We start from the raw sequence: 23,831 nt of genomic DNA on the forward strand, positions 1-23,831 counted from the left end.
GTGTGTGTATGTGTATATATATATATATTTAAAAAAATCTATCAGCTCCTCTCATTTTTCCAGGGATCTTTTTGGTAATACAACTATAAGTGTGTGTATGTAAGTTAGCATCATTTGATCTCATATTGAAGATTGGCTTACACTTTGATTTTATTGCCAAGTATTTTGGAGTCAGAAAAACCTCAAACACTAGCCCCTTATGAACTGCAAGATTCCTTGACTCAATTTTATCTTGGAGAAATGGAGATTTTATTAAGTGTAGTTTTTGTTTACTGTTGTGACTTGTACTGAAGTATTTTTACATGTGAAATTCTTGGCATGATACTTAAACCCCTGACCTTTAATTTCCTTATCTTGAAAATGAAAATAATGCATCATTTGCAGAAATGGGTTATATATTAGCAATAATGATTGTAAAGTACCTGATACTCAATAATTGCCAGTAATGGTGATGATTGCTATTATCATAATTCACTTTTTAAAGTTTATCTGTCCCTATAACATTATTTTCTAAGATAGTTAAAATTATCTCCAAGTATCTGTTCTTTTTTTAACATGGTGAGTTAATAATAATGTGGCTTAAAAATATTTGTATTTGTTTCAAATGGGAGGTAAAGTTACTTTAATTTATAATGTTTATTTTTCTCTCTCCATTCCTCATTTCCAATCATACATTCCACAGTTTGAAGGTCATGTCTGGTATATTTGTAATATCCACTTCAACATGGACAGACCAGGGCACAGAACCCTGAATAGAGACGCTTAACCTTCTATGCATCCACCTTCATAAATGCGATGGTGAATTTTTGGACTAATATATACAGTTTTTTTTTTAAATTCCAATTTCCACAACTTTTTTCTTCTTTTATGTGACATTTACTGAATGCCCTAAGCATGGCAGGCAATATGCTAACCCTGGGGAATACAAAGTTGAAGATAATATCCTTACTCAAATGATTTCATAAACCCATGGAAGGGTACACCCACGTGAAACACATCATTACAGTACAAAGTGATTTTATTGTATTTTTTGAGAATCTCTTTGATCTCCTACTTTTCATTGTACTTTTAGTTCTTCTCAAGTCTATCTTTTAACTCCTTTTCAAATCTGATGTTTTTACTTTTTTCTAAGATTGTATTAAAATTAAAAGGAGCCTTAATTTCCTCCTCCCCTGCTCTGCTTTAATTTATAACAGAAATCTTTACTTTTTACCCAGTAGATGATCTTTAAAAGTACTATAAACTTTTCAAAAAAAGATATGCAGAGTATGATTCAAAAACTCTCATATATGCACAAAATAAAGCTAATATTTATAATAATTTAGATATGCTTCATTAATCCATATCCTAAATATAAAAACAGTTTACCTTTAAGTAAATTTTTTGGTTTTTCCAATAAAAAGTATATTTTCAAAACCCTAGTCCCATTACCCACCTAAAAAGTTAACAACTGTTAATCATTCCAGTCATATACTCTTTGTTAAAAAATCCTTTCTTTGATGTATTATTGGTAGAAAACAACAGCCAAGTTATTATGTTCATGCATTTCTGGATCAAGAAATTGAGCAGTGCTTAGCTAAGTGATTCTTTTGCTCCATGTGATTACTCAGCGCTAAGCCTACCCATATCGGGGGAGGGGACATACACCCCAATTCTCAATGGGAAGAATTTCCAATAAACTTGAGGACATGTTTTGAAACCACAATAGTCTTTAGTATTATATATAACACTAGTTCCATATTTCAAATTTTCTCAATTGTCTAAAAAGTGTCCTTTTACACTCAATGTTCAAATCAGGCTGCTTATATCTGTATCACATTTGGTTATTATTTTCTTTAATATCTTTTATTTTTTAAAAAAAGGCTCTTTTTTATAGTGTTGACTTGACAAGACCTGATCAATTATTTTATAAAATTACCTACCTTACTTCTTTGTGGTGTCACTTAATTTTATTGCTCCAACTCCTATATCTCCTGAAAACTAGAAATGAAATCTGAAGGTATATTAAATTTACATTCAGCATTTTGTCAGGGTGTCTACTGCATCCTATCTAGACAAACATAATGTCTGGTCAGCCATTATTAGTGGTTGATAAATTGCTTCAGGAAGTGACAATTTGTTCTCTCCTTTGCAAATTTATGATTTTTTTTTCATCTTGAAATCAACAAATAACACTTGGGGTGATGATTTTAACTTTAGGAATAACTTTAGGAATAAATACACCTATCAAGCTCTCACAAGATGTTTTTTAAATACATTGATAATTCTTGCTTGATATAATCATTAGAGTATTAGAGTAGTGGTTGCAAAGTGATGAATTTCTAATTCTATCCTTTATATATATATAGTTTTATATATATATATATATATAACTATATATATATAGCTATTCTAATAACTATTTTAATAATATATTCTATTAACTAGAATTCATACGTAAATATTTTTCTTATCAATTAAGATTATTTAGTATATCAAGTACATTCTCTAAAGAAAGGAAAATATTTTTTCTTTATTTTTACTGATTTTTTAGATAAATTATTGATGCACTCAATATCCTCAATAATGAAAAAGGTTTTTTTTCTTGTTTTGGCTTCCTAGCTTTTTGAAAAGCATTTTTAACACTATGAGTATAAAATGTATATTTAATGTTTTAAATTAATTGTGTTATTATTTCTCTGGTCTTTAAATTGCCCCCTCTTTTACAGTGCGATCTTCTTAAGGTTGTCAACTCTGACTTTTGGGAATGACTACATTGCTCTTTGATAGCTTTCTTGATTTCTAGCATAGCAAACTATTATATGTTAGTTTTGTACATTTTCTTCTGTAAACCTAAAAAAAAGCTATTTTTTCTAAGCAGCTCTAACTTAGTTGCCATGCTATGTACATAAGGTGTTCAGAGCCATTGAGTAGATGTAGCTTCTAGGCCTTTTCAGTGGACAGACCTAGGAATTTTTTTTTTTAACAAAAATACTATGAATTCATACTTTACACCAAATTTAATACTATGTATTTTTTAACTTTATGAAATTTTATATTTATATCCTCCTCTCTTACACTGAAAATTCTAAAATTACCTTTTCATTTGCTTTATCCTATAATATACATAATGCAAATTTTAAGTAACCATACTGATATTCTAACTAGAGCCATACAAGTGAAAAAAGTTAAAGTACTTTAGGTTTTCTTTGTGTGTAAACATTTCCTTTAAGAATATATGGCCAAAATACAATGTTTTGAACCTTATTGAAATGATTTGTTTTGTCTGTGTGATTATATCACTGGTATATGTCCATTCTTTTAGTTTGTCTTCAATTTTTCAGACCTGCATTTTTATGTACATTTATTTGTGACATATAATAAGTTTGTACGTTTTAAGTCAGAATTAATAACAATATTCCCTCAGAAAATCTTTCATTATAATTCCCTCCCTCTGTTCTCTGTCTTCCTACATAAATATTATTAGTTTTTATTTTGACTTTTCACTATTTTGTTTGTTTGGTTTTTTGGTTTTTGTTTTTGTTTTTTACAAATAAAAATATACGTATTATATTATATGCAATATTTTGCTTGTTTCCCCCTTGTAGAATTAAGACAAAGCTGTACATTTATTCATTCAGGAAATCTTTGTTAAAGACTTAAAACTATTCACTTTCCAGAGAAACAAAGTACACAAATACATAATGGTTAATATAATCATGAATTTAATAAGTTCAAGACAGAAATCACTTGAGGTTGTAACTGAGAAGAATGGATGGTGGGAAAATTAAATAGGATGTTCTAAGAAACTATCCATAGCCATGTGACGTTAATCTTGTAAGCTGAAGAATGAGAAGAATCCAATTGTGTAAGAACCAGAAAATAGGATGAGTGTGGTACATGCTAGAAATCAAAACCAGGCCAGGGAATTTGGAAATTAGTAGCATTAGAAATGAGTTTAAGTTGGAGGTTGGAAAAATATGAAGAGAGCTTGCATGCCAAGAAAATGAACCTTTATTTTATTTAAAATACAACAGAAAGCCACAGAATGGTTAGGGCAGAGAAGTGACATGATCTCATTGATATTTTAAAATAATCACTTCCAGGATGCCTTGGTGGCTCAGCTGATTAAGCATCCAACTCTTGGTTTCAGCTCATGTCATAATCTCCAAGTTCTGAAATGAGCACTTTGTAGGACTCCATGCTCATTGTGGAGTCTGCTTGAGATTCTCCCTCTTTCTGTCCTTTCCCCTCTGCCCATTCTCCTGCTCATATGTTCTCTCTCTCTCTCTCTCTCAAATAAATAGATAGATGATAGATAGATAGATAGATAGATAGATAGATAGATAGATAGATGATAGATAGATAGATGATAGAAAGATAAAAGCTTAAAACATATTTGGAGATGCATTTTGGAGAATGAATTAGAAGAAAGCAAAAATTAAAACTGCGTTCTATTATTACCGGTTTCAACCTCCCTTTTACCCATGACTTGCTAATTTCTGTATTCTTCCTATTTTGATTTGCCAGAATATTTCTTACAAAGTGCATTTGTCCTCTGAATGCTTCAACCTCTTTGAAATTTTTCTGATGTAAAGGCATAGACACTCCCTTCTTTGATGTGTCTCTATATTATTTACCATTATTACAGCATCTACCCTTTCTTTTTGTATTATGTGTTTCTATAGCAGTTTTCCTATGAATCTATAAGTTATCTGAGGGGATGATATAGTATTATCTTTGAATCCAAAATGGCTAACAAAAGTATAACACATCCGGAAATTTTTGAAATAAATAAATAAATGGAGATGTTAAAATGAATCTCCACAGACATTCAGGTTTTTAATTTTTTTATTTTTTCAAAGATTCTATTTATTTGAGAGAGAGCAAGAGTGGCAGAGGAAGAGGGAAAAGCAGACCCCTTGCTGAGCAGAGAGCCCAATGTGGGGCTCAATCTCAAGACCTTGGGATCATGACCTGAGCCAAAGGCAGATACTTAACAGAACGCACCCCTCGGGAGCCTCGACATTTTTAAATTGTATTTTAAAAATTGTATTCCCATAAAAATTTTTACTGGGAAGTAAATCAGTTCTTTTGGATGCTATACTCTGTTTTTCTCACCAAATTCTAATTTTCATATTTTTTTATCCACCCACCTTCATGAAATCATTCTGAAAGCCATTATCCCTTTGGCTTCTATAACACTTTTGAGAATAATCCTTATTCCATTTTGCCTTACTGTAAAGTTATTAGTGTGTGTGAGTGTGTGTGTATCATATTCCTACTAGTAAGTAAACTCCCTGAAGATAAGAACTGGTTCTCTTTTATCCTATTATATTTTACTACGCATGATAATGAGTCTGTTCTTCTCTTTAGCTCTTATATCACTTTCCTTGTTTTCTTCTATTATGTCCATATTAATTGAACAAATCCTATTATCTGATCAAGATAGCCTTAGTGTGCTTCTTAGCTTGCCTGAACTTTTGACATATTTCTTCCTGGTTTCAGGCATTGGATCTCCCTTTTCTTAGAGCATTTACTTGATAAAACTTTCGACTGAAAATTGTATCTGTGCCCCTTTAAGATGTAAATATTTTCTCAGCCTCATGCTAGGTTTATTTGGTAAAACCCAGAAATGTCTTTCTCGAGGATCTAGGAGCCATCCTTTTAAAATGTAATCATCAAGAAAGATTGCACTCCAAATCCCCCCTTTGCTGTGGGAGGGTAGGAGCTTAACCTTACTTAGCAAACACAGTATAGCTTTGCATTGACCAGTGTCCCTCTTAAAATCCTTCAGTACTCATTCACTAAATCACATCAATGCTTAAATTTAACCTCCCGTCTTTTGTTTCAATAGAGTTGAATTCAGGCTATCTCTCTATTTACAATAGTTTTGAATAAAGTCTTCCTTGCCTATTTATCTCTGATGCAATTATCTTTTGACATATTCCTCTTTCAATTGTTCACTTGCAGATGACTATCTTCTTCTTGGTGACTGATGCTGGGATAGGCAGACACAGTGTGCAAAATTGAATCAAGTGCATTCAAACTCCCCAAAGTCTCCAATTGTTTTTTTAGTTTATCAAGTTTTTACGATCAAGCCTATTTTGAATAATTTTACCTATACTATGGGTATAATGGTTCCTTTTTCTCTCCCATGTATGCTTTTGACAGATTTACTGAAGTTTACTTGGTCACCAAGTTTTGCCAAAAAATTTGCTCTACATCATTTGTAGAATGGTGTTTCTTTCAACTCCTACACTTGTGTATTTAACACCATGAATTTGGGTCATCTAATATAGTAAAGTAGACACTTCTGGTGGCCGTATGGACTCCATTCTGGATGTACCACATACTTCTTTGAGAATTTTACATAATGTTAAGATGGAGATGTCAAACTTTATATCTTTATTTATTTTAAAGAGTTTATTTATTTATTCATGAAAGACACAGAAAGAGAGGCTGAGACATAGGCAGAGGGAGAAGCAGGCTCCATGCAGGGAGCCTGACGTGGGACTCGATCCCAGGTCTCTAGGATCACGCCCTAGGCCAAAGGCAACACTAAACTGCTGAGCCACTTGGGCTGCCCTATATCTTTATTTAGTAAATGAATATGCAATAAAGATAACCTACGTAAATGACTTGGCCAAAGTAGAACTAGGATTAATCTTGTGTGTTCCATTATATATCTTTCAACCGTAGTAATTCCCTGTATCTTCTCATAGATTCATGACTGACAACACAGCTTCCTATAGCCCAACATGATTTCAGGAAAAAATTTTTTCAAACCTCCTTCAGGAAAAACACATTTCTAAGGCTAAAAACACTGTAATGATATTTAATGACATTGATGCAAATAATTGATTTAAAAAAATCTAATATATGTGCTTTAAAATACTGAAAATCAAGATACCTTTGAAATAAATCTAGCATTTACTTAATCCTTAATAAAGATTAATAAGAACACAGTGGAAGAAAAATAACACAAAATTGCCTGAAAACTGCAGGGTGCCTCCATTGTTCTCACTTTGTTTTGTTTTTAAAGATTTTATGTATTTATTCATAAAGACACAGATTGAGAGAGGAGAGGCAGAGACACAGGCAGAGGGAGAAGCAGGCTCCATGCAGGGAGCCTGACGTGGGACTGGATCCTGAGACTCCAGGATCATGCCCTGGGCCAAAGGCAGGCACTAAACTGCTGAGCCACCCGGGCTGCCCCTTGCTTTGTTTTTCACTGCAAACAGAATAGGAGCAAAAAATGCATATTTGAGCAGCAGAATAATGTCCAACCATAGCAACACAAAATAAATAAACACCCCCCACACATACACACACAAACAAGCGGGAAACTATTTTAATAATAAATTATATGCTAAAAAACAATAACAAAAATTATTCTGTAAGTGTGTATTATTGAAAGTAAATTGCCTATGTAAGATTAGAGTAAGAGATCAGTGGGTCTTCAACGTTAAAACATCCTCTTTTAAAATTTCCTCCTTAGGTCATCTTAGCTACTTAGATAATCTCCATATATGATGAGCTTTTCAAATGAAGTGCTTTTGCCATCTCTGGAAAAACTATATAAGCAAATGCTTATTCTGAAACTTGTACCGTTAGGGATATTTCTCTGCTGTGGTTGGACTAAAGGCACACATTTTTTCTACTATTTTTTGCTTTGTTTTCTTCTTGTTTCTGAGTATATATACATATGTATTTAAAATAGGTAATCCATTCATAGACATAGTAAATGATGTAATTTTAAGGCTATAACAATTCCTTTTACCACCTACATGGAAGTGGGAGTATACTTCTTTCCACTAGTACTGGTTTTGACCATGGTCAGTGGACTGTATTTCTTTTCTCTAGATTTTGGCTTGGCCATATCACATGCTTTGGCCAGTGAAATATTAACTGGTGTAACATAAGCAAAAACTGAAAACACACATGCATGGGAAAGTACTCATTTTTCTAGGTCTGGTATCATCATGGACAACAAATGTTTTGTATGACCCGCTAATCCAAGGATAAGAAATAGATGAAACATACCTGAACCCAATATGTAGCTTAGACTCAAGTCCAGCTTAGCTCAATCTAGATTAATTGAATTTCAACCAATCCAGTACCTGAAATAGAAAAAAATGATCATCATTTAAAGCTGTTAGGTTTTGGGGTTGTTTATATGCAGGTGACTAATACAAAATTGTACAAAAATCAAATGCTACAATGAAAAGTAATTCTCCTCCCTACTCCATTTACTAATCACCCAAGTCCTTGCCCAATTGTTTATATATCCTTCAGATATCCTACACATAATTAGCAACAATATGTTTTTATAGACACATATTTCAAAAAAATCCATTTTTACACTCACTATTCTATATCTTGACTTTTTAAACTAAGTAAACCTTTAGGACTTCATCAATGATAATAATTAATTGCCATTTGTGAAGTGCCTAGTAAATGCCAAGAAATTTTTATGGACTATTTAATTATTATTAATAGTACTTTTGAGATTTTTTTTTATTACTCTGATTTTGCAATTAACAAAATGAGATTCAGAAACAATTTTTATATTTTCCAAGCTTGCTCAATGACAGAACCAAAAATAGAACACTAATCTGGATGATCTCAAATCTTTGTATGTAATCACATATATACTAGTTCTATAACGAAGTACAAAATGCAATGACAAAAATTCCTAAGTGAAACATGAGGATCCCTCCATTTTTGTTTTCTTTATATAGAAGGTAGGTTATTTAGGTGTCCTGCTTTTTGGCCTATGAAGTAATGTGACCCTATGTGTGTCAATATGATGGAGTAGGATGTGTTTAAGGAGGATGACTCTTTTCTCTGACTATTTAAAATTGTTTTTTATGGGGCACCTGAGTGGCTCAGTTGGTTAAGCATTCAACTCTTGTTTTTGGCTCAGGTCATGATCTCAGGGTCACAGGATCAGGCCTCACATGGGGCTCCATGCTAAGCATGGAGTCTGCTTGTCCCTCTCCCTCTGCTCCTTCCCCTGTTCACCTTCTCTCAAATAAATAAAATCATTTAAAAAATAAAATAAAATTGTTTTTATGGAGCTGAAGGAAACCCCAACTCCCCCTATTTTTTTTTGCCACCACACTTAGATGATTAACCAAATACCATTGCATAAAACATTGATATACTGATATAATGTATTTGTAATCAAGCACAAAGACACATGCACACACAAATTTACAATACTCAGGTGTTTCAGAGTCTAAGATTGCTACCCAGTTAGATATAATAAAATAAAAAATACAATATTTATGCTCAAAACTTTAACAGCAGGAAACATAAAAATATCTCAGTTACTAGTCAAGAACGATAGGAGTCTTCTTATCTTATAAAATAAAGAAGTTTAAAAATTTTTCTAAATCTTTTTATTTTCCAAATAAACAACTTCTGTTTGCTTTCAAATTTTAATTATTGCCAAGTCAAATTAAATGGGAGAAGATTTAAATTCAAACACGTTTACATGATCTTTGCATAAATAATTAACAAAATGGAAGATAAGCTAACAAACACAAAGGATGGATATAATGTGCCGACACCAAGGAATAAAATGATATTTAAAAACAATACAGTTTGGAGGTATTCTAAAATATGTGTGAATATATTAGGCTAAGCAAACTTAGAACAAAATTAAAAATCTTTCTAAAAAAAAAAAAAAAACTTTCTAAATCTACTTCCCCCAGAATGGAGATTTTATAACAACTGCTTAATTACATACATGTTCACAGCTTGTTAATATTATTAAATATTTAAAAAGCATATGATTTTTAACACCTGAAAAGTCTTTTTTTATTTTTAAGAGCATACTTCCACTTTTAAGAATACTTAATCAATAGTTTGATTTTTTAAATACAGTGTAATAATTAATTTTAAGTGTAAAACACTTAAGAGTTTAAAGGTCATGAAAGAATGGGTAGGGAAATTTTCTAGGAAGTAAATATTTGACAATTACGCATTTAATTCATTAAAGTGTCACATTATTATGGGGTTTATTTCTTTATGACACTATGATTTAATGCTGATATCAAATTATTTTTCTTAGGAAGACAGTATTGAGATTTCATAAAAATTTAAAATATTATACAGTAATTTATGTTTGGCTATATATCAAAAGGAAATGAAATCACTATCTTGAAAATATACCTGCACTCCTATGTTCACTGAAGCATTATTTACAATAGTCAAGACATAGAAACAAGCTAAGTGCCCATCAATGGATGAATGAAGAAAGTGTAGTGTACTTAAGAATATGAAATATTCTTAAGCGGTAAAAAAAAGGAGATTCTACCATTTGCAACAACATTGATGGACCTGCTTAGGAAAACATTACTCTGAGTGAAATAAGTCAGACAAAGACAATCTCAGCTGTATGTGGATTCTAAAACAAACAAAAAACATAGAAACAGAAGCTAGATTAGTGACTGCCCAGTGGTGGAGAGTGGTAGAAATGAAGGAAATGGCTGAAGACAGTCAAAACACACAAGAGGAATAAAGGCTGAAGATGCAATTTACAGCACTGTGGCTATCATTAACCATACTGTATTATATATTTGAAAGTTACTAAAAGAGTAGATTTTTAAACTTCTCACACACAAAAAAAGAAAAAAAGTTGTAACTATGTGAGATAACAGATGGGTTAGCTAAGCTTATTGTGGAAATCATGTTGCAACTTATTCATATATAAAATCACTCTATTGTATAGCTTATACTTGCACAATGTTATATCAATTAATGTCTCAATAAAGCTGAAAAAGATTTTCTTTCTTGGATTTCCTCTCTGAGACACGGGGTAAAATTTATTTCATTCAAACCAATAAACTAAAGTTGTATATATACTATTTGATAGGTTTGGGGAAATTAACTGTTAAAAAATTAAAATGAGGTAAAGGAAGCAACATTTAAAAAATGGACTGTAACATATGTAAACAAAATGTAAGCTGAAGCAGCCCTGTCTATTAAGATGGATGAAATGTCTGAAAGTTCTATGCCACTAATTATGAGAGTTTAATCTTTTCCCAGTATTTTATAAATTCATAGATAACTTAGGTTCTTGTTGTCATCAATGCTTCAGAGAACACTCTCCTAAATTTTTCACTTTATGGATTGAGTTACCTTCATTAATGTGTGCTTTCTTTTTCATGTCATATTAAACTAGATATGATAATTAGTCACTTCTTATTTGTATACCTTAATGCATTGCCTATGCATTTGCATACATGGATTGTCAGATCTAATGAAGCATAGTCATGTGATGGGTCCACCAAAGGTAGTCAGATGCCAAATATTTTTTCAAAAATGAATTGACTTTCTAAATAGAATCATTTAGCATTGTATATCTGAAAATTGCCAAAAACAATGATTTAAGTTTTGATACAGATGGCATTAGCTTGAGATTGGGAATGTAAAAAATAGAATTTTACTTGGCAAGTAGGCAGTTTTGTTTCTTGATGTCCCTAGTATTTCCTGACTATATTTAGACAACATCAAGTACATTTCATTGATCCAAGTACATATTTGAGTGAATTCAAGATTCACAACCCAGTATCAGTTGAGTGTGCAAACATATCTAATATTTTTGGTTCAACCAAAAATATCAGGTCCTCATAAATACAAATATTTGAAGGTAACTAGGTAATGGGGAGCAGTAACTTACTATGATGAAGCCCCTGTTGAAGATGAAGAATTAGAGAGAAGAGCTTAGATTTGTGTTCCTGCTGGCTTCAGCTGCCCATGTCCTTCTTATCTATTCTCTTTGGCATAGGTCATTCATTCCTAGTGGTAGTTCTCATGGTGGTACATTTGCTTGTATAGAGAATGAATGGTATAGAAATACAGTTTTACTTTTCTTATCTTGATTGACCTTTTTTGCCCTCTCAGTTGGATTCCTGATACTTTTCTGACTCTAGTTTTTTAAGTTATCAATGAATATGTTGCTCTAAGAATCAGAAATTTGTAAATACTTTTCATGATTCACTAGACCATGGTATTCTTGATGAGCTCAAGGGTCCTGTTTCTAAGTGTTGCGTGCCAGCAGCAATCTTGCTCTAATGTATGCACTTGTGAGAGATCTGAAGCAGCAGTTAAAGAATTAATTGTTTGCAAATTGGACTAGAAATGTTTTGTGAATGTTGAATTAAGCAAACATAATTAAATATAGAAAAAGTGATGTGAATTTACTTGAAAATATCTAGATTATCTGTGTCAGGATTAGTAGTTCAAAAACATAAACATAGGTTTAATACAAAAACAAAATCTACTTAAATTTTTTTTTAAATATTTTATTTACTGAAAGAGAAGGGAGAGAACAGGCAGAGAGAAAAGGTGAGGGAGAAGCAGACTGTCTGCTGAGTGGGGAACCCAATGCAGGGGTGTATCACAGGACCCTGAGATCATGACGTGAGCCCAACTTAGATGCCTGACTGGCTGAACCATCTAGATGACTCAAAATCTACTTTTTAAATTCTTACTTTCTGGGGCACCTGTGTGGCCCAGTTGGTCAAATATCTGCTTTGGCTCAGGTCATGATCCCAAGGTCCTGGGATCCAGCCCGACCTATATCTGCTCAGCAAGGAGGCTGCTTCTCCCTCTCCATCTGCCTGCCACTCCACTTGCTTGTGCTCTCTGTCAGATAAATAAATAAAGTATTTTAAAAATTAAAAAATAAATTCTTAATTTGTTATTAGCATCATCTGTTAAAACCTAAACATTTATTTTTGGCATAATTTATAAAGTTACTGAAGTTAAACTTCAGTCCCAAGATAACACATTAGTGTCTCCTTATCTAAGTGTCCCCAAACTTCTTCAGTCATGTGACACTCCAATTTATTTCATTTTGTTTTCTTATTACCAACTTAGTTTTTAACAGTTAAAGAAAGTCAGTGTTGTCAGATTTCTTATCCTGTATCTTACAGTTGCTTCTTTGTCTTTATTTTTTTTCCTCCTCATCCTCAATTAAAAAAAAATTGTTCTAAATGCAAATGTAAATTTATACTAGAATTAGTAGCACCCAATTTCCTTCAATTCCCATCCAAATCCTTTACTTCTCCTCTCCTGAGTTCCTGGCAAATGATCTTGGATCTCCAGGCCATAACGAATGGTGGTAGCAGGAATGGCTTGAACCGAATAGTGAAAACTGAACTGTAAGTTAATAACTTGTGTCTGTCATACAATTAAAAGTTGATATGATGATTATGTTCCTGTTGAGAGTGAGGAAATAATTGTGTTGACCAAGAAAGGACTAGCTAATTCCTTCATTACTTAAGGTAAAATTCTTTCAACAATATCAAAAGCAGGGATATTGTTTAAAATCCACATAGGATTAAGCAGAGGAAGATGGTACTGCTGTTGCTAGCAGTATAAACTTACATTTTGTTCTGGGACATGAAATCAATGTGATCCTACATTCTTCCATTTATAGTTTGACACAGGCAAAAATTAAACTCATGCAGAGAAATCATATTGAACATAACCATTGTTCATCTATTTCTTTAAGTTCTGAAAGGATAACTAGATTGAGATTTGCTGGCTAAAGGAAGCCTATGAACATACTTTATTTTTGTTTTGTTTTCCACTCTCTGATAAATAGAGATTTTTGTTTTGCCAATGAATCTGTTTCAAATTTGACTGACCCATCACGGAGGCTAAAATGCATATGCTTTAAACTGGACTAATTCCTTCATTCCAAGGATAAAAAAGAGTTAATGGTAGTAGGCTTCAGGGAGTCTAAGGCAAAGAGGATTTTTTGTAATCTAAAGAAGACATCACACAAAACCTTGTGTACTAAGAGCCACCTATCTTTGTATCTATGAAATAAGCAACAGTATGGGCAAAAATTTAGCTTAAATTGAGAAAAGGCTAGGAGGGTTCATCCTTTACCTCATTTCAGGGACTCTGAGATCTTTAGAGATCTAACCATAAATCCCTCCAGAACTAAGACATTTCTGGTTTGTTCTAATGGCTAAAATTTCAACTTTTGAATCGAAACATTTATTCTCAGCAAAACAGAAGATGTAATCAAATGCATTATTAAATTTTCTAACTATTAGATAAATCACAGTGAAAATACCTAACATATCACCTAAATAATCTATTTATTATTCATGATTTGCTTTCCTCCAAATTAATTTCAGTAGCTTTTGTAATAGAAATACCATTAAGTAAAAAAACATTCTGTAGAATATTTTGCCATGTCTATTGAAGATATTCTTTAAAATTGTCAGCCCTAAATCAATAAAACTAATATGATCTAGTGCTAAGTACTCAGTTAATTTAACTAATTTAATCATCAAAACAAATACATAGACATTATTATTGTAATCTCTATTCTATAGATGGTGAAAATTGTGATAGAAATAAATTAATTCAAAATTTCTGAAATCACTAAGGTGATCTCTACCAAACAAATTTTATGAGCCCATGCACTATAGTTGTATTTATTTATTTATTTATTTGTTTGTTTATTTACTCTTTAATACACTATAGCTTTAAAAGAGCATAGACTCTGAGTGAAATAAGTCAATCGGAGAAGGACAAGCAATGTATGTTCTCATTCATTTGGGGAATATAAATAATAGTGAAAGGGAATATAAAGGAAGGGAGAAGAAATGTTGGGAAATATCAGGAAGGGAGACAGAACATAAAGACTCCTAACTCGGGGAAACGAACTAGGGGTGGTGGAAGGGGGGAGGAGGGCGGGTGTTGGAGGGGAATGGGTGACGGGCACTGAGGTGGACACTTGACAGGATGAGCACTGGGTGTTTTTCTGTATGTTGGTAAATTGAACACCAATAAAAATTAAAAAAAAATATTGTAAAATTTGTAAGTTTAATAAATCATGTGATATGGCAAAAAAAAAATAAATAAAAGAGCATAGACTGAAATGTGAAATGGTAATTGGAAACATTAGCCGTTCTAGATATTACCTATATACATAGACTTAATGCCATCTTTTCTAAACAGAATATGTAATATTTATAGTGTAATTACATATAATATCTTAGTGTGTATCTTCATGTATGTGGTATGCATATGTGTGTTTGTGCATGTAGACCTTGACCCAGGAATTTCACTTTTATAAATAAACCTGACTGAAAATTTTTAGAGATTATACATTACATGCAGGTAGTTAAATATTACCTACAGGACCATTATAGTGAAAGCAACTTAGAAACCAACTAAATATCCCTAATCAAGAGTCTGTAAGGAAAATTATGCTTATATTCATATGTGTGTGTATATATATATATATGAAATTTTGGAATAAATTTAATAACATTGGGAAATTTTAACTATGCAAAATTGTATAAATATCTGAAGTCAAATATTTATAATCATTATATTTATTTGGTTGGTGATTATTTTGACTGTCACTACTTATCAGACAGAATAAAAGATATATAAAGATAATCAAGACAAATAAAATTCTTGCCCTTATGGGCATCTATCTGTCATGTATCTATGCACCTATCTACCTACCTCTCCATCTCTATCAATCCGCCATTACTGTGTAACAAATTACTCTAAAACTTAGTGACATAAAACAGTTGTTTTCTATCAGATTCTTGCTCTTATATCTGCGAATCATTTAGAGTTTATGTAATCTAAACAGAACTCTTCTGGTCAGCTGCTGTCCAACTAGAGGGGACACTAGAAATCGGGAGGATGAAGAAATCTGTGGATAACCCCAGCAATACTTCATTACCCTGATAGTAATAGATCACACACTGCAGTTTTTCTGAATCTCCCAAAAATAGCTTCTCTGTACCTGCTCAGAGGCACCCACACCAGCTTGTCTAAGTCCCCCTTCTTAGAATTCTATGTTCCACCTCTACCAGTGCCCCCCTTTTGAACTCCTAAGACATAGTTACCAAGTGAGTAGTGTCTCTTCTTCTTCAGGTTTTCCATTCAATCTCTGTAGAGATTTTACCAGAAGCCTTACCAGAACCAAACTTTGCAGGAGTCTGAGTTTCTACATTCATGAGGTCTTCCCTCCATACTTCTCTATTTTTAACAATATTGGTATCTTCCTTTTTCATTCTGTGGCTTTAGGGATGGTAAGTGCTTTTCATAGCTATCTCCGTGATAAATGTTTCCTTTTGCTTTTTAACTAATAAATTTGCTTCTAATAGTTATTGAGATTAATTCCTATTAAAACATCTGTTAAAATAACTGGTATGAATTACGTTTACTGACTAAACTTGGATTTACATTCCATTGGCCAAAGCAAATCACATCACAAGCCACACCCAATGTCTGGGGAGTGGGTTTATGTACTCTTCCTCTGCTAAGGAATTCAAGCTGTCACATTGTAATCTATTCACTGATTTATTTTCTTCTACCATTATTTTTTTCACCTTTGCATATGCACAGAGAAGAAAGTAATTGAAAATATTTTTGTGTATTGTCTAAGAAAATAATTCAGCATATCCACTGTTTTTTTTTTTTACCAGGCATTTATATTTTTTCAGTTTTTCATTTGTGCAAACTCATTAGGATAGTAACAATAGTTTACATTTATTAAAGGCTTACTAAGTGTGGCACTAATGTCTAATCCTTATTACAATCTTATAAAGTAGGTACTCTTACTTATCTTTATTTTAAAATTAAGAAAACTGAGTTGAGAGATCATAATTAGACCAGGGTTCCATACTTTATTTTAATTTTTTCAAGGTCCCACATTTTAAAATGTGGTATAGCCAGGATTCAGAAACAACTATCTGTTGGTAGAACCTATAAAACACTACTTCAAAATGAAACCTATTGGGATGAATAGTCACTTGGTTTTAAACATCCATCTAATTTTTCATGTAATTGCATGTTAATAACCATTTAGAAATTTTTTAATAAAAATTATCTGCACTGAAACCATTCTTTTTTCTGTGTACCAGAAAGTACAAAAGAACATGTGCTGACTTATTTCCTGAATTCTCATAGTGATGTGCGTGTGTGTATGTGTGTGCATGCAGCTAATCATCTTAAAAGAGATTATTTCAAGCATGTATGGTTTAAAGGATCTTTGGAAGTCACATAATATTTCTCAACATTATGATTTTAGACAACTTTGGAAAGTTTCAACTTAGGCAATATTTAAAATAGAAATATGTTGCAAATTTCCATTTTGCTAAAAGAATCATGACATAAATACAATTCAAGAAAGTCTTGGGGAGTGGATTAGTTATAAGCCTTATAAGCAATCTGATCATTAACTCTCTTCTTTTTACACTGATTATATTTTTGCTTTTCTTTCTTTCTTCTTAAGGTTAATATGTCTTGATTATCATTGTGTGGGTGCCTGTGCATGTGTGTGATGCGTGTGATGTATGTGTATGCGTGTGTGTGCCATATGTGTGTGTGATCACCAGTGGTTTGCTTTTTGTCATTTTGGAATGTCAGGTGAAAGGGAAATGACAGTGGCAGACAAACTATTATATGTGTACCAGAAAGTACACAGAACTGGCATTGACTTATTCACTGAATCCTCACAGTGAGCTACATAAATCAAAACTCCCCATGACAGTAGAGAAAGGCCAGTAAGTTTTGGCAGAAAAATGATATAGGTATGGTTTTCAGAGAAAAAGAAGAGCTTCTTTCCATGCTGCCATCTACAGTCACTACAAGGAGCTTGCAAGTCGAATGTTCCATAATGGGAATTTTTGAGTTAGAGGAATCTTTTACAGTGCTAATAGAGCTGATGATGAGAACTGAATACCTAAGATTGGCTGATGAACAGATTGGTTTACATACCCTTCTTTGGGTAGTAATAAGATGTGACATAATTTTTACTGTAAAAATTACTGCTGTAAGAATCCAAGATACTTTTTTTTTTTAAAGATTTTATTTATTTATTCATGAAAGACACACAGAGAGGCAGAGACACAGGCAGAGGGAGAAGCAGACTCCATGCAAGGAGCCCGACATGGGACTCGATCCCGGGTCTCCAGCATCACACCAGGGCTGAAAGTGGCGCCAAACTGCTGAGCCACAAAGGCTACCGAATACTCTTTCCTTATAGGGAAACAATAATGAAGTCTGCTTCTTGCCAAAAATGTATCCTATCAATTAGTACAAATGGAACTTCTTTTGTGGACTTATTAGGCACAGCATGTGCATAAAGTGTTGTGGAGGATATAGTTATAAATAAGATATATTCTTCCCCTCATGGTAAAAAAATTCAAAAAATTATTTGCTTAAAATTATAGAGAGTAGATTAGAATTCTAAATAAGCATAAAATGCTATAAAAATTCAGAATATAGGGAAGTTACATTTATTTGGTTATAATTCCGGATAAAGATTTTCTATCTCTATTCGGGCACACAGAGGCAACTAGAAATAGCATAATTGTGTCTGACGAGATATCACAACATCACAAGTCTTTAGTCAGTCTGACCAATCTCATATACTGGTACTTGCAATAGTACAGGCCTCATGCTCATTTCAAAAACACACACAGCATTATCAAGAAACTCACACTTATTTTAAGTCATTCTTGTATAACATCTAATAATAGAGAAGAACAGTGAGTAATATATTTAGAAGTAAATTGAATGAATGAGTTCTAGAAATTTTTGGAAAACTTTAATGGATTACAATTTACTCTGTTTTGTCTTACTCTCAAATTCCTACGTATTCATGTGGTAATCTTAAAGGAGTTTTGGTATCACCCTATGACTCACAAAGGACTTGCCTCCCCTAAAGTATATTCAGCTCCAAATTGGATTTCTGCTGTAGCATTGAGTGGGGTCATGTGCCCAAAACCACACTGCTGGTTTTGATTTCCACACTCTGATTTCCAGTAGTTTTCTGTCATAGAAATCTACACTCTGCTAACTTTCTACCATAGTGACTGGGTAGTGCTAAACAAACTAGCTACTTAAAAATAAATAAATAATAAATGAAAAAATATGTAAAAAATATATTTTGCCTGCTTCAGCCCATATCCTATTATTTTGGAGTTGAAACCTTATGTGTACTTGATTGTTAGAGTGGGTCTGAGAGTAATATCATACCCCATAATCCTCTTTTCCTTTAATCATAGGTTTTTGTTTCAAATATGACCATTTGATCCAGGGGAATTATTTAATTTCTATTCAAAAACCAACAGAGGGCAGCCCAGGTGGCTCAGCGATTTAGTGCGGCCTTCTGCCCCAGGTGTGATCCTGGAGACCCAGGATCAAGTCCCACATCGGGCTCCCTGCATGGGGCCTGCTTCTCCCTCTGCCTGTGTCTCTGCCTCTCTCTCTCTCTCTATCTGTGTGTGTCTCTCATTAATAAATAAATAAAATCTTAAAAAAAAAGATTTCTCCTTTTTTGAAAGTTGAACTAAATAATTCTACTATATCAAGTTAGTAAATTGATGCTAAGATCTCATTAGCAATAAAACATCACAGTGAAAGTCTGATAATTTCTTTTGCCAAAACTCTCACAACTGCCCTAGATCACACTTTTCCTGAGGGTTATTTACAATATTAAATCTCTCTCTCTCTTTTTTTTTACTTGTTTGCCAACAGTGCCCTGAGAACAATAATTATCTTAGTAAAAATAATCAACAGTAATCAATAGGTGAAAAAAATACCTTCAAATGTGAAATTGTGTTTTTTTTTTTTTTTTTTTTTTGGAATTTCATTCAGAGAGAGAGAGCACAGTGAGGGGAGATGCAGAAGCAGACACCCTGATGAGTCAGAGCCCAATGCAGGGCTCAATACCAGGACCCAGAGGTCATGACCTGAACCAAAGGCAGACACCAACCATTGAACCACCCAAGCACCCCTAGATAGTTTTAATTTACAATTTCTGTGATCCTCAGCATATATATGTATGTGTATACATAAACTATATATATTATATATATATATATATATATATATATGATTGGATTAGAATTAAAATATCGAAAGCAGGTAGAATCACTGATATCCCTTGAAATATGTAATTTTACACATACATATAATTCTATATGTGTGTGCTTTTAATGGATTTATACTATTTGATCTTCTTGGATCTTAACATAATAATAATCTATCCTCTCAAGTAAAATATGGGACACTGGTAGTCCCTGAAATGACAGCAAACATTAGTTGGCTGGAGTCTAGAATAAAGTACCTATGGAAGACAATGGTTTAAATCATTTAACAGCTGCTGTGCTATATTTCTGTGGTAGGAATGATGACTATATATACACTAAATTCTCCTGACTACACAGAAGAATTAGCAATAACAATAAAATGACAAGTTCAAACCTTCAAATGGTTCATGGCACAGTTAAAGAACACGCTTCTATGATTTCTCCAAAAACATATTTTATGCTTTATAATAAAAGAGCCAATGTTTTTGAAACCAGATCCAAAGTTTGATTCTGAGGACAGAAATACAAACAAGGGATCTGAATCCAGATCCTTTCAAGGCCTTTGCTGATTGGGAAATATCAATATCCTGAAGATTACACTAGAGACATTTGAGAGTATTTAGATGAATCTGATACACGGAATGCCCAAATCTTACTGATCTTTTTTTTTACCATTTCCTTTTCTTCTATGCAAGGAGACTAAATTCCTTTTATTTTAAGAGTCTGGACTGTGTTCATCCGTAACAATCATTATTCTTTGTAATATCCAGTTCATTAACTATTATTATTTCCAGAATTATTATTAGTCAGTTTTTAAAATTCCTGAAGGGAATGAGTCCAAAGTCTGAACATGGAGGAGATAGCATTTGTACAAAAAGAAGAGCAATATTTTGATATTTTATGTCAGGCAAAATATGGAGCAATATGTATGGAAATTAATTCTTAATGCCAAAAAACAGTCAAGAAGGAAAATGAATTTAACGTGGGTCGAATTTAAGAATATAAGTAGATGGGATGCCTGTGTGGCTCAGCGGTCTAGTGCCTGCTTTCGACCGGGGTGTGATCCTGGAGTCCCGAGATTGAGTCCCACGTCGGGCTCCCTGCACGGAGCCTGCTTCTCCCTCTGCCTGTGTCTCTGCCTCTCTCTCTCTCTCTCTCTCTCTCTGTGTCTCTCATGAATGAATAAATAAACCCTTAAAAAAAAAAAGAATATAGGTAGATATACCAGAGATTCTGGATTTAATGTGTTAGTTATCCCATGGTGCTTTGGTGGATAACCAAAACCTAATCCAAATGGCGTCTATTTTAAATGAATTTGGAGTTCTGTGACTGTTTTGATATAATGTCCTTACATAAATCCCAAATCTAAAATATACAAGGATGTTTAAGGGATTTATCTTTGGTAATATCTCTTGGGAGGTCTTCAAAGGACCTTCTTACATTTATGTCACCAAAACATCGAAAATTTATTTGTGAGGGAAGCACTAGTGCTCTTGACAGGTTCTGAATTGGATGTCTTCTTGAGGCAGGGGATAACAAAAAGAACAGGACTCTTGACATTAATAGTCATGCCAGTATTCCAGATTGGGAGATGCCAAAGTATAGCCCTTAGTATGGTGATTTTACACCCAATGTGGTCCCTGAAATGGGCAGCAAAGTAGGTACAATAATAATAGTAATTTTCATTGTAGGCACCTCTGGTAGTAGCAAATTCACATGGACATTCTAGCAGTGAAATCAATGGACATCATTCAATGTTATGTGATATTTTAAAATCAAAACCAAAACAAGACAGAAAAGGCACCACCTCATTTGAGCTATCATATTACAAAGTGAAGGTCTTTATCACATTGGAGAGGGAAGACCCAGGTTTTACAAAGTAGGCCGAATCCCTACATAGAATACCAGGTAACAGAGACACAAGTTTACATTATAACTTATTAAAAAAAGAAAAAAAATGTATACTGCTCTGACATATTCCCTCAGGTTGCTGGTTTTGACTGAGTACAAACAAAATAAGATGAAGGCTACCTTCTCTTCCACTTGGCCTATAATTTAGTAACTCCAACAACACATAAAATTCCTATACAAATTAGGATATTGTATAAACCCTCTAATAATTTATGCAAGGAGAAAAACAGACAAACTTGAAGTTAGGGAGAAAAACTATGACTTTTTCCATCAAATAACAGCTCTCATTTTTAAAGAGCTTCAACTTTGTTACTAAACCCTCAGTAGAGACTGAAAGGGACATCTTACCTATAATCATGTAGTCTCAGTTATACAACATGATTAGCTGTTATAAGATTCATTACTCTCTAGAGTCAGGCTCCTACAGATTCTGATACCATGTATGAGTTACATAATCACGTAGCTCAGACTCTCATGGCATCTAATTACCACCGCTACTTCCATTCTTATCTATAGCCTGTTAGGGAATTCTATAGAATCAATTGACTAGGAGAAAACAAAACAAAACAAAACAAATATATATATATATATAATTATATAATTATAACTGTGCACACACACACACACACACACACGCAAGATTTATTAACTTGTTAGAAGGAATTATCTCATTTTGGCAGCTGAGAAGTCTATATTTGGTAAACTTGAGATCCAGAAGAACTGATGGTGTAGTTCCAGATTGAGAGCTGGTAAACTAGAGACCCTAAAAGAGATGAATTTTCCATTGCAGTCTGGAGACAGGAATATAATGATGTTCCTATTCACATAAGCAAGAGGAGTTCTATTTATTCATGGGAGGGTTCAGCTTTCTTATTCCTCCAGACCTTTATTTTGTATTTATTTATTTATTTATTTATTTTTAAAGATTTTATTTATTTCTTCATGAGAGACACAGAGACGCTGAGAGATAGGCAGGGGGAGAAGCAGGCTTCCTGTGGGAAGCCTGATGTGGGACTTGATTCCAAGACTCTGAGATCACACCTGAGCCAAAGGCAGATATTCAACCACTGAGCCACCCAGGCACCCTCCTCCAGACCTTTAATAGATTAGATGAAGCCCACTCACATTAGGGGAGGAGTTCTGCTTTATTCAGTATATTGATTAAAATGTTAATATCATCTACAACCACCCTCACAGAAATACCAAGAATAATGTTTGACAAATATCTTGGTGTCCTATGGTCCAGTTAAGTTGATGTCTAAAATTAATTATCATAGGCCTGAAAGATAATTGTGTAGGAAAATCCTTTCAGGGGTAGAATTTTGAGCATGGCCTCTGGTTGTTCACTTTGCATAGGAAAATAATTGGTTGAAGGTACAGATATGCATCAATTCATTGACATTAACAATCAGGTGTGCTGACAAATAATTTTTCCAATAACACTAACTTTAGAAACCCTACAATCAAAAAATTAGGGAATAATTTGGTTAAGAAGGAAGATTAATGATGAACTTCTAAAAATTGGCAAAAAACATAGATATTTGTTATTTATATAAATGTTTTCAAACACATACTGATATATAAGAGACTTGCAGTACCAGGTCAGATAAGATTTCTTATTGTGTGGATGTCAGTCAGGCTCTTTATGTGCCACCTAGTGTTTACTCTGTAGACTCGTTAACAAACTGACAATGGATGCTGGTATAGAATTTGCTTAGCCTCAAATACGTAAGATTCTCATAAAGGTAAATCTGGCTACCTCAGCTGCTCAATTACCAAATGTCTATAGTGAAGATCAACTAGAAATCCTACGTATATGTTCCCAGAGGGAAGGGTGGAAGTAAGTTCTGGTGGCAGTTTAATGAATGTTTACCCTTTTGAATCAAAGAGTAGTAATCCTTCCCCCCATTGATATTATCACTTACTATAGATAAGCATTTCCATTCTGTGTCTCTAATTTTCCTGCCCTCAGTCTTACCCACTGATTTATAGAATACATTATTTGCTACAATTATCATCCCATACAATGTTGCTTCTGACCAAGGCATTCACTTTACAACA

The 23,831-nt window shown here is 33.2% G+C and overlaps 1 long non-coding RNA gene across 1 annotated transcript in view; it reads right to left on the minus strand.

The window, feature by feature from the left end:
- Window positions 1-23,831, minus strand: part of LOC140596423 (uncharacterized) — a 60,433-nt gene that overhangs the window by 20,696 nt on the left and 15,906 nt on the right. Inside the window, exon 5 of the long non-coding RNA XR_011998404.1 lies at window positions 8,026-8,102. This is a non-coding gene — a long non-coding RNA (uncharacterized lncRNA). The remainder of the gene's footprint in view (window positions 1-8,025; window positions 8,103-23,831) is intronic.

Source organism: Vulpes vulpes, unplaced genomic scaffold (assembly GCF_048418805.1).
Source record: "Vulpes vulpes isolate BD-2025 unplaced genomic scaffold, VulVul3 Bu000000642, whole genome shotgun sequence".
Lineage (NCBI taxonomy): Eukaryota > Metazoa > Chordata > Mammalia > Carnivora > Canidae > Vulpes > Vulpes vulpes.